This window comes from Megascapheus bottae, chromosome 4, assembly GCF_031878675.1.
Source record: "Megascapheus bottae isolate mThoBot1 chromosome 4, mThoBot2.hap1, whole genome shotgun sequence".
Classification (NCBI taxonomy): Eukaryota; Metazoa; Chordata; class Mammalia; order Rodentia; family Geomyidae; genus Megascapheus; species Megascapheus bottae.
Window position 1 is genome coordinate 51978091 of NC_143512.1, and position 13086 is coordinate 51991176.

The 13086-nt window shown below is 37.3% G+C and overlaps 1 pseudogene; it reads left to right on the top strand.

The window, feature by feature from the left end:
• The first annotated feature begins 10869 nt into the window (after positions 1-10869).
• On the top strand, positions 10870-12839 carry LOC150064456 (ATP-dependent RNA helicase DDX3X pseudogene; annotated as a pseudogene).
• Positions 12840-13086: the final 247 nt, after the last annotated feature.

Sequence of the window (13086 nt, forward strand, 5' to 3'; positions counted from 1 at the left end):
CATCATCCACTGTAGGGTATCTTAGTTGGCTATTTGGCTATTTCCATAACTTCCAGCCCATTTTTTACTACAAAAATCCAACATATATGTGTTCAATGATACCTAGGTGTTAAGCTCCTACCATCCAATGTTGAGAAAGTATTTGTTTTCTCCATCTTCATAGCACATATTGACAACTAAATGCATATAATTTATTAAAAGACTGCTTCATCATGTCACTCCAATCCTAACCAATCATTTATATCCTCAATTCTTCTTCCATGAGATCCAGAAGTTCTTTCTCTCTCAATTCTTTCTCTCTGTACTTGCTCTCCATCGCATCATGGGGTCCTGTTTAGTAGAGATATATTTTGAGCTGTGAATAATATGCCCTAATTTTCAATTATGCTCATTGTTACAGAAACATAGATTATTTTAGAGAAGTTGAAAAGAAATTTCCCCAGATATAAGTACTGAAAAAAAAAAAAGATTGGAAAGAATAGCCAGTGATCAGCAGCCAGTGACTTTGAAATCAATCCCAGGTCACAAGACTATTCTGGAAGCCCAAAGCCAACCATGAAAACATTCACTTTTTTTTCTTCCAGTATTGTGATGTGCTTGCAAATTTATCTTGGGGGAAATTTCAAATGGAATTTAATTCCAACTGATAATGCCCCAGAAATAATTGCCTGCATGGTACTTAGTAATATAAACGCTAAAAGCAACATATAGAAATGTAGACAATGTTTGTCAATTTGACAACGAATAAACAAGAATGTTCCTTACAGATGGTATATCTAGCGTAATCTGAAATTTTAAAGAAAAATGTACTTCTTGGTTGGACTTAATATTTTTTTCTAGTAAAGATACTTATTTTTTTAACTAATGTCAAATTTCCATCTATCAGATTGATAAGTTGTTATTTTTTATCTTTCAAAATGTCCACCAATAAGCAATCACTCCAAAAATAAACTAAAATCATCCCCATGATTGCTTTGTTTCCCATGACCAGTGCATCTGAGGGCATCACAGAGATCTCAATATATAATCTTGCCTTTTACTCTGTGTCTTGATGGAGGAAGTGGGAATAAAAGAACTTTAAATAATTAGATTTGTCATCCACTATTCCCAAATTTAGAATTTCCTTTGGCTAAGGCTAAAATGAGATTTTTTTTTCTAAAGTGAGAATAATTTTGAAAGCATGTTACAACATAAAAGCAACAAAACAAACATTATAAGCTAAATCAGCAATAGCTGATTGGGTTCAAACCCCCATTTGCACTAGCATACAGAACATATCCTCGAAAATACTGTCCTATTTCTTGAAAATCCAGTCAACAAATTTTAAACTACATTTCTTCAGCATCTGTTTGTCCAAGTCCACTGATTCCACAACACAGCATTTAATTGTGTAGTGTTTCCTTCTAATTCCTGTAAGAGAAGATCCATGAAGAACCAAGCCACCATCAACAACAGAGCAGTGACATGTTCATTGTTGAAAACATTCATCCCTGGCAATTCATAGGCTCCTCTGAGCTGTGAAAAATAGAAAGTACTAATGCCAACTACCCCCACTACCACCTCTTTTTATACTGTCTTGCTTCACCTCCTACTTGCCTGGAGATGGTTAAAAAAAATACAATTTAAAATGGTGGTGGCTCACACCTGTAATCCTAGCTACTCAGGAGGTTGAGATCTGAGGACCAAGGTTCAGAGCTGGCCCCGGGCACAAAAGGATCTGGGACTTATATCAACAATTAACCTCTAGAAAATGGGAAAGTGGAGCTTGGCTCAAGGGTAGGGTGGGAGCCTTACACTGAAGAGCTCAGGGACCGAGCCCAGGCTGGACTCAAGCCCCGTGACCCACAATAAATAAATAAGTAAGTAAATAAATACATAAAAAATAAATTGGAGAATGGGATCAGGCCAGGGAGTGTTGCCTAATGGTAAAGTGCTTGCCTAGCATGCATGAATCCCTGGATTTGATTCCTTGGTACCACATACACAGAATATGCTGGAAGTGGTGCTGTAGCTCAAGTGGTAGAGTTCTAGCCTTGGGAAAGCCCAAGGTCAGTCAGTACTCAGGCCCTGAGTGCAAGCCTTAGGATTGACAAAAACAAAAACAAAAATCCCAAACAACAACAAAACCATAAACAGACTGAGGGAGAAAAGACATTTTACATATAACTTTAATTTTTATTATATGCAGGTCCTCATTCTTCTTGATTTAGCAGTCTGGGTTTGTTTTAGAAGTGCTGTTTTTGTGTTGGGAATTTGATTAGGTGTGTACTCTTCAAAATTGTTGATTTAATCCAGCCAATAAACTTATTAAGCCCCTATCAACTCTTTATCTACATGATAGTGGTTATATTCCATGGACCTGTACATCAAATGATACCTGAGAGATTTAGAGAGTCAGCACACAATGACTCACTTCCAGGCTACATTTTTAGGCTTTGTAGAGAGTGTGGTTCACTCAGCACTGAAAAGCAAGTGGATTAAAACATCAGACTACAAATGACAGCATGAATTCCACAAGAAAAATGATTTTCCCTACACATTTAACAGTTTTGCTCATTGCATGTTTTTTGAATATTATTAAATACCTAAGTTTTATTTCTTTGAGAGAAGCCTGTATTATTTTGTCAGCAAGTTTCTATTTAAATATTGTATCAATAATACCAAGAGAGACCTCAACACTGATCAAATGCAATAGTCTCTGAATGGATATTCAAAGATAAGCAAGGAATTTGAGGAAGATATATGTGTACATAGGAAAACTGGAAAAAATAAAAGGCTTAGTTGCTCAGGTAGGGACTCAGAACTTGTATTCTTTCCTCCAAATTAAAAGTAGTAACTGAAGAATAGTTAAAGAAAAGCATATGCTTCGATGGGTAGGGTTCCTTCTAAGTAAGGAATCTTATGTTCTGGTTTCCTAAAACAATGCTTTAAAAACCTAATGTAGCATGGAAGAATTGAAAACAATGGCTAATAGTGGAATTATTTCTAGGGCAAATAGGTTCTGAAGAGATGTAGTTTAAAATTTGTTGACTGAGCTGGGCACTGGTGGCTCATGCCTGTAATCCTAGCTACTCAGGAGCCTGAGATTTGAGGATCTCAAGCCCCATGACCAACAAAAATTTAGAAGAAAAATTTGTTGACTGGATTTGCAAGAACAGTATTTTTGAGGACATTTTCTGTATGTTTCTGTAGATAGTGGGGCTTGAACTCAGGGCCTTGCCCTCTTTTTTGGCCTTTTACTTAAGGCTGTTACTCTACACTTTGAGCCACTCTTTCACTTCCAGCTTTTTGGTGCTTAATTGTAGTTAAGAGTCTCATGCAATTTTTTAACTTGGATAACTTCCAACTGCAACCCTCAGATCTCAGCCCTCTGATTTGTAGGATTATAGGCATGATCCACCAGCACCAGCAAGAAAAGTTTTAAGTAGCCTTAAAATCAAGATCTTACTAAGATATTTTGGTTCCTTAAAGCTGTAATATTTTTAATGCCATACTATGAATTACAAGAAAATCAAATGTGAAATATTTTTTCACTATTACAGTTATAAATATTTATATATGTGCATAAATAGACAGAAATCAAGATTCACAAATACGTTCATTAACTTGAAACCAAATGTACATATTTTCATTAGTCTAACAAATGAATTATTCTGAACCTTGATTCCATAAACCCTTAGATAACCTTACCTTAGGATTAATCTTTTCCATTTATTCATTTTTTGATGATGAAGAAATAAAGCGCAGTTACAGTATGTTAAATTGCTCTGCTCTGAAAAATGTCTATATTATTTTATTTTATATCCAGTGATAGCAAGTCTAACCACATCACTGCTAATAACCACCATTTTGATCTTGAATTTCACCTGGGGTTAAATCAACCCTATCATAAATTTTTTTGTAATTATTATTTATTTCTCCTTTTTTTGCCAATTCTGGTGCTTAAACTCAGGGCATGGGCACTTTCCTTGAGCTTTTTCAAGGCTAGTACTCCACTTGAGTCACAGTACCATTGCTGACTTTTTCTGTGTAAGTGGTACCAAGGAATCAAACACAGGGCTTTCTGTATGCTAGGCAAGCACTCCACCACTATGCCACACTCCCAGCCCATTTTTATTATAAGGGCAATATATAAAGGTCACAGTTACATAAATCAGATAAAAAGTGTATTTCTTTTTAGACACTGTCACTTCTTTAAGCTCGTCTATCTTTGATTAACTAAGATAATTCTAAATTTTGCTACCAAGTGTGGATGGTATGCTTCCTTTCTTATGTCCAAGAATTATCAATGATTTTATATAACATATCACTAAAACTTTACTAGAGCCCAGATATAATGGAAGAAAACCCCAATGCAGAGAGAAAATTTACAGAACTGAGTATAAGAAATAATCACATTTAGTGCACAAAGTTACTATGGTTCATGAACTTGAACTGCCTTTATCACATATCCTTGCAGCTTCAGCCTGCATTGCTTCCCTTTTAGTCTGATTCACTTGAACCCATGTCATTCTTCCATTTGTTCTTGCCATCTCTTCTTTATTGGTGTTTCCATCGCAGCTTAGGCTTTACCCTTAAAGCTTCATGCTTTGCTTTTGCAGTGGCTACTTATTGGAATCCTGATTCTTCCAAGACTTCCTCTGAAGTCTTGGTAAAACCATCAGGACTCTTGCATTCTACATGCTGTGAATGCATGCTGTCCTGTGGATGAGAGCAAGGTTTGCCACCAGCTCAGATAAACCCAGTTCTCCTGCAGAGTCCTGAGTACTGGGGTAAATATTTCTGTAGATGGCCCTATTTACAAGCAGGGAGGCTCAGAGTGGTCTCTTTTCCAGGGGAAGCCTTTCATAATAGTGTAAATTTTAGACTCACAGGAATCTAGGACAGATGGAGTTTAACCAGTTTCCTGTTACCTTTGTGTAGTGTTTCTAGCTTGGCTTGATGGCATTAGTTTTCTTCAGAAGCCACACCTTTTTAAAATTGCATTTTATTGTCAGGGTAATGTATAAAGGGGTTACAGTTACATTTGTCAGGTAGTGGGCACATTTCTTCTTGAACATTGATACGCCTTCCCATGTTTTTATTTGTTTATTGGAAACAGGGAAGGGGAGGGGTAAAACAAAATGATTGGGAGGGTTGGGGAGGGTAAAAAGCCACACTTTCTGTGTCCCCATATGTAAACACCTTTCTTTTCTTGGCAAACAGCATGCTTTCAAAGCTCTCTGCTCTACTTTCTGCTCCTGTCTCAATGCCAGTAATATCTATGACATAGCTTAAATTCTACGATGTTATGATATATCTTCACCTAATTAATGGGTCTATTTCTTTAAGATTTTTCTCCTCTCAAAATCTCAGAACATGGACAAAATTTAGTCAAATTATTTGGCAGAATGCAAATGACAGTTTATCTAAATTTGCAACAGAGTATCCTTTAAACTTGAAATCTTATGACCATTGCCCTAATTATCTCTATTTCCATCAGCATTTATTATTATTGTTGTTGTTGTTTTTATCTTTAGGTAGTTGTATAGGAAATTGGCATTTAATGAAACAGTTTAATAATACAATATATCTTGGTCAATGTCACTCCTTCCAACATTCTCACCAGTCCCTCCTAACCCACCTTTTCTTTCATTCTTCTTAATGTTGTAAAATATATATCTATCTAGCTAGTTAGCTAGATAGATAAAGTCTTACCTGAATTTTCTGTTTTCTCCACTTTGTTGGTCTTTTTAGCTTTATCAGAATCACTCATTAAACTTTTCTTACGGCATTCTTGACTTCTCAATCTATTTCAAACTTTTTCATATACCTCCCATATCACTTTGCAGTTAAATTTAATTATAGCAATGACTCTCTACTCTTGGTAAAACTTTTCTGTATTAGTCAGATTCTCTCATCATTGTCACAAAACATCTGGTAGAAACAATGTAAGGGAAAAGGATTTATTTTGCTTCTAGTTAAAGAAATGTCAGCCTACCATGTTTGGGAGGTCACGTCACAGCAGAGTACCTTACCAGATAGTTAACAGGAAGCAAGTAGAGAAGCAACGGGAAGGAGTCAGCACAAGATATAGTCTCTCCTGAATCCACCCCACCTGACATCATTGAACTACCTCTTCCCTGTTCTTTTACTTTCCACTGATTTCTCGTAATGCCATTTTATTATGAACTCATCAATGGATGAAGCCATTCATTGTCCTACAGCTTTCTGATGTAATTGCCTCTCACTTTACAGATACACTTGGAGTTGTGCATTACTAATCTTTCCCAGATGGTTTTCAGTCACATAAAGTGGATAATCAAAAGTAACCAACAGAGGAACTAACAGAATCCCAAGCTATAGAAGAAATATTCAACTCCACATTCTGCAATCGAAGCACAGATACTAATAGACCAAACAAAACCTTGTGCTCACTATTGTTAATTATAGTAACAATGGACTTCAAATCTAGCTCGGTTACTAACTATGTAAGTCAAATTTTCATGCTAATGGCCTCCTAGAATTAGACATACTCATCTTTAATCACCAACTCTATGTAATTTAGTATCTACTATTGTATACAAAGCATACAATACAAGGCATGAGAAAACATTCCAAAGTGACAATATCCAGAAATCTTCCATATGTGGAACAAATGTTGAAATTATCAGACAACAAAGCATGATCTGTATGTTAAGGAATCAAATGTAAAAGTCTAACAATAGCAGAAAATGTAGCAGAGATAGAAGCTTTAAACAAGGATCAGGAGGAAATGCTAGAAAATAAGATCAACTTGCTTAGAGCTAAAGACTTTCCTCAGTCTCATTGATAGATTTAAATCAAGCAGCAGAAATTACCTAAATTATAAGTCCAAGATAAAGAAAAATAGAGGAATAGAGAAAAATAAAATCTCTGTGCTTATGTACATATGCAAAACACCTACATCTACATATATATTAGACATGTATATATGAAAACATCTATAAGAGCATCCAATATTAAATAATATGTGTAGTTATCACCGAAGGAGAAGAAAGAAAAGTGATGTAGAAAAAGATATTTCAAGAGATACTACTAATTATTTTCCCCATAACTAATGACAGACTTCAACTAGCAAGCTCAAAGCTAAAGGTATAGCAAACAAGATACATGCGGGCACACATACACACATATACATGCACACTCTCACACAAATTCAATGCATATCCTACAAAACTAAGAAAAAAAGGTATGGGAAGTAATGGTGAGTGTGTTCAAAGGGATGTACACTTGCCACGATGAATTGTAGTCATAAAACACTTCATTGTATGGCAACTCCTTTGTATGACTACTTAAAGATAATAAATTGATTTAAAACACACACACACACACACACACACACACACACACACACACACACACAGCTAAAGACAGAGAATCTTGAAGGCACCCAGAGGAAAAAGATACAAATTACTTACTGAAAAACTTTTCTGTAGAAATGGATAAAGGCAAAGAAATAATGTTTCTAAAGTACTGAAAAAAGATAACAAAATAAAACCCATTAATCCTGACTTTTAAATGTGTAAAGCCGTGATAAAAATATAAAATATGCTTTCTGATACTTTTTAGAATTGAATTCTCTCAGATGTCCCCAAGTAATATGTACCTGTGCCTTCTTTTTCAAAAAAATTAAAAAGCATTTATCTTCAAGTTGGAGAGGATGAAAAGATGTCTCATATTCAAAATTAATACACTGTCTCAGAGAATTAGTCATCTGCCTCCTCTTTTATACTCAATCAGTTGCAATTGCAAATCCCTCTTTTTGTACCTTAGTCATTCATCCCTGTATATGCCTTTAGACAATTCTAGCATTCTTTTTTTATTGATGCTATTTTTACAATTTCTTCCTAGCTATATGCTTCTAAGATAATATTCCTTCCTGGGATTCTGTTCTTACCTTCAATATTATTAGATATTATGAGATATTTTTAGATATTAAGATATGTTAAAAACAAGATATATCCTTTACTATCTTTACTAGATTATATAACTGTACATTTCAGTATCTACCTCATCTATCTGTTTTTAGTGTAAAAACTCTATCTTGATAAATACCAGAAGCCAGTGGCATAAAACTTCCTAAACTTGATCCATTTGATTCTTCCTTTTCCATCAATTTGCTGCTAATTATTATAAATATTCTCCACTCCATTTACTGTCATCGGCGATTAACTCACTGCCCAAGCCAGGACCCTGCTAATCTTTCTTAACTCTTCATGTATTTTCCCTTCCAACTTCGAAACAAGCAAAACATGCCATTTCATGTTTCTGTTTACTCATTGTTCAGAGTCTGCCTCATCTCAACTCTAATTGTGATACAACTCTCCTTAGAATCATTTTATTCTTCCTTTTAAATCAGAGTCATTTCAAAATAGACTACAGTAGAATGGTATCAGTGACTCATGCCTATAATCCTAGCTGCTCAGGAAACTAAAGATTCAAAGGTCAAAGCCAATCTATAAGGAAATCAAAGAGATTCAACTCTAGGTGGCCAGCAAAACAAAAGCAAAAACAAAATAAACAAAACCAAATTTTGACACCAGTGGCTCACACCTATAATTCTAGTTGTTAATAAGGCTGGTATCTGAGGATCAGGGTTCAAAGCCAGCCTGGGTAGGAAAATGTGTGAATTTTATTTGCAACAAATTACCAAAAACAGACTTGGAGTTGTGGCTTAAGTTGCAGGGTGCTAGACTTGAGAAAACAAGGCTCAGCAACAGAACTCAGGCTTTGTACAGGCATGCATCTATTCACACATACACACACACATACACATACACACACACACAAATAGACTACAGTAGTGAGAAGTCATATCATTACTTAAGTGAGTACATCCAACCTACTGATTTTTGCTGTATTTTCCATTTTTGTGGCAATCATTATTTTTGGGGAACTAGCAGTGTGTTGTGTTGATTTGAATCTATATCTTTTCACATTTTTCTTCATTGTAACCATACAGTCTAATTTTTGCCAGTTAACAAAGAAGTTTATGAACACAATGCATGTTGACCAGTCTAACTCCTTACAACAGTCTCATCTCATCCCTCTTGGACTTCCCTTTTCCTCAATTTTCTTTATTCATCAATCCCTTTCCCTCTGGATCTCACCCTACCCCTTTTGATACCTGATTCCTTGTAATTATTTTGTTGAACTCTTTGCCTTTCTTTTTCCCAAGTTATTTATTTTTATTGTTGGGATAAGGTATAGAGGGGTTACAGTTACAATCATCAGGTAGTAGGTGAATTACTTCTCACACATTGATACCCCTTCTCATGTTTTTGTCCCCTTTTCCCTCCCCCTGACTCACTTGCAATCATCTTGTTTTCCCACCTTCTTTTTCCTATTTCAAATAAACAAATAAATGCATATACAATATACCAGGTAACAAAGTCAGATACAGTAACAATATGAGATTAACCATAAGGGCAACAAAAGAGAAGAGAAATAATATAGTACATTAAGAACAACAATCACACAAGATAAAGCTCTTGTTTCCAAATCCTAGGAACTCTTTGCCTTTCTAAGGAATTACATTGAGTTCTTCCATGAATCTACCATATTTCAGTTAACTCACTTGTATATACTTGTATACCCTTCAATGCATTTATTTATAAGTTTATAAGCTAATTTGAGCTGTCTCTCTGGGTCTTATTTTTTAATATATTCTTTTCCAGGTCTTTACAATTGTTGTAGTGTCATTTTTTCTAATGGATGAGAGTACAAATACCACATTTTCTTGATCCATTCATTCACTGACGGATATCTGGTATGATTCCACACCTTGGCTATGGTGAATAGTGATGCAGTGGGTATGGTTGTGCTGGTGGCTTTACTGTATCCTGTTTTATAGTTTTTTGGATAAATTCCCAGGACTGGAATTGTAAGAAGTATCACTATTTTGTGACGTACTGAATGTTTTGTTAAATTTTATAAGTTTTGCATTTGTGACATTCACAGATATGGGGGTGCTGCCTCTCAAAGAAGTTAACGTAGAACATCTAGTGTTTGGTCTCAGAGTCAGACTCTTGATTTCAGAGGACTTCATCCACGCAGTGTTGGCTGAGGATGAAGATAATGTTGAGTCAGTTAGGAAAGATTGCACAGTTGTCAATGGAGAAGTTTTGATGGACTTTAAATCTTCCACTTCAAGTTTTTTTGGTGGTGACCACATCGTGGACCCTCACAACTATGTCCTCACTCATATGCTAATGCATTCTTATACCTGTTATCTACTGAAAACAAATCATGACATTTTTATAACCAAGTATCTGTATTCATGGCAATGTTTATAGTTGGATAACAATGTTATATTGTAAACTCCAGATGTTTTTGCCTTTCTTAGTGTGACAGAAAAAAAAATTGGAAGACATTTTCATAATCAATAGAGGCCCCCAGGCTTGTGAAGAGATGATAAATGACATGGGAAAGTCAACTATTTTACATAGCAAGTCTTCCATGTTGTAAAATTGCCTATGACAAATGAGATAATTTTGTGAGAGGCAGTGCTTTGAGGCCTCTGGGTTGAGAAGTGGTGACCAGTGGAAGGATGGATCTGGTGGCAGAAGGAAGAGCTTAGAAGTCTTCCATTTTCTTGACAGAAGAGCTGTCTGCTGCAGAGTTGTTTGGAGAGTAGTCAGGATTGAAGGTTGATACTAAAGGTATTTTCAGATTTACTTTTTCAAGATCTTCTTTAAAATTCTGTATTTAGAGTCTGGTCCCAACGGCCGAGCAGTGACTACCTCGTGTTCCCCTCTCCCCTCCTCCCCCTTCCCCCATCCCCTCTCCCTTTTCCCCTTCCCCCCTTTCAAAGCCGCAGTTCTCCCGTGAGAGGGTCATCATGGTGAAGCTTTGCACTTGCTTAGCAGCAGCGGAAGACTCCGAGTTTTCGGTTATTCTTCAGGGATGAGTCATGTGGCAGTGGAAAATGCGCTCGGGCTGGACCAGCAGTTTGCTGGCCTAGACCTGAACTCTTCAGATAATCAGGCTGGAGGAAGTACAGCTAGCAAAGGGCGCTATATCCCTCCTCACTTAAGGAACAGAGAAGCTACCAAAGGATTCTACGACAAAGACTTCAGGGTGGAGTTCTAGTAAAGATAAGGATGCATCCAGCAGTTTTGGGTCCCGCAGTGACTCAAGAGGACAGTCTAGTTTCTTCAGTGATCGAGGAAGTGGGTCAAGAGGAAGGTTTGATGATCATGGGAGGAGTGACTATGATGGTATTGGCAGCCGTGGAGATAGAGGTGGCTTTGGCAAGTATGAACGTGGTGGAAACAGTCGCTGGTGTGACAAATCGGATGAAGATGACTGGTCCAAACCACTCCCACCAAGTGAACGCTTGGAACAAGAACTTTTCTCTGGAGGCAACACTGAGAAATATGATGACATTCCTGTTGAGGCCACAGGCAACAACTGTCCTCCACATATTGAAAGTTTCAGTGATGTTGAGATGGGAGAAATTATTATGGGAAACATTGAGCTTACTCGTTATACTCGCCCAACTCCAGTTTGAAAGCATGCTATTCCTATTATCAAGGAGAAAAGAGACTTGATGGCTTGCGCCCAAACAGAGTCTGGAAGAACTGCAGCATTTCTCTTGCCCATCTTGAGTCAGATTTATGCAGACGGTCCAGGCAAATCTGTGAGAGCAATGAAGGAAAATGGAAGATATGGAAGATGTAAACAATATCCGATCTCCTTGGTATTGGCACCAACAAGAGAATTGACAAATCTATGAGGAAGCCAGAAAATTCTCATTGCGATCCAGAGTTCGTCCTTGTGTGGTTTATGGTGGTGCAGACATTGGTCTGCAGATTAGAGACTTGGAACGTGGATGCCACTTGTTAGTAGCCACTCCTGGACGTCTAGTGGATATGATGGAAAGAGGAAACATCGGATTAGACTTCTGCAAATACTTGGTGTTGGATAAAGCTGATCGAATGTTGGATATGGGTTTTGAACCTCAGATCCGTAGAATAATTGAACAAGATACTATGCCTCCAAAGGGTGTCCGCCACACTATGATGTTTAGTGCTGCTTTTCCTAAGGAAATACAGATTTTAGCCCGTGACTTTTTGGATGAGTACATATTTCTGGCCGTAGGAAGAGTTGGGTCTACTTCTGAAAACATCACACAGAAAGTGGTTTGGGTGGAAGAGCCAGACAAAAGATCATTTCTGCTTGACCTCCTAAATGCAGCAGGCAAGAATTGGTTGACCTTGGTATTTGTAGAGACCAAAAAGGGTGCAGATTCCCTGGAGGGTTTCTTATATAATGAAGGATATGCTTGCACCAGTATCCATGGAGACCGTTCACAAAGAGAGAGAGAAGAGGCTCTTCACCAGTTCCGCTCAGGAAAACGCCCAATTCTAGTGGCTACGGCAGTAGCAGCAAGAGGATTAGATATTTCTGATGTGAAGCATGTTATCAATTTTGACTTGCCTAGTGATATTGAAGAATATGTGCATCGCCTAGGTCGTACAGGACATGTAGGAAACCTTGTTCTTGCCACCTCATTCTTCAATGATAAGAATGGAAATATTACCAAGGATTTATTGGATCTTCTTGTTGAAGCCAAACAAGAAGTGCCATCTTGGCTAGAAAATTTGGCTTTTGAACATCACTATAAGGGTAGCAGTCGTGGACGTTCCAAAAGTAGGTTTAGTGGAGGGTTTGGTGCCAGAGATTATCAACAAAGTAGTGGGGCAAGGAGCTCCAGCTTCAGAAGCAGGCACGCAAGCAGTAGCCGCAGTGGAGGAGGTGGCCATGGGAGTAGCAGGGGCTTTGGTGGAGGTGGCTACTAAATCTATTACAACAGTGATGGATATGGAGGAAACTATAACTCCCAGGGGGTTGACTAGTGGAGTAACAACTGAACCTGCCTTGCAGTAGGTCACCCTGCCAAACAAGCTAATATGGAAACCACATGTAACTTAGCCTTGTGTAGCTTCAAGAACTCGCAGTACATTACCAGCTGTGATTCTCCACTGAAATTTTTTTTAAGGCAGCTCAAGGTCACAAGAAAAGATGAAAGGAACGATCAGCAGCCCTGTTCAGGAGATGGTT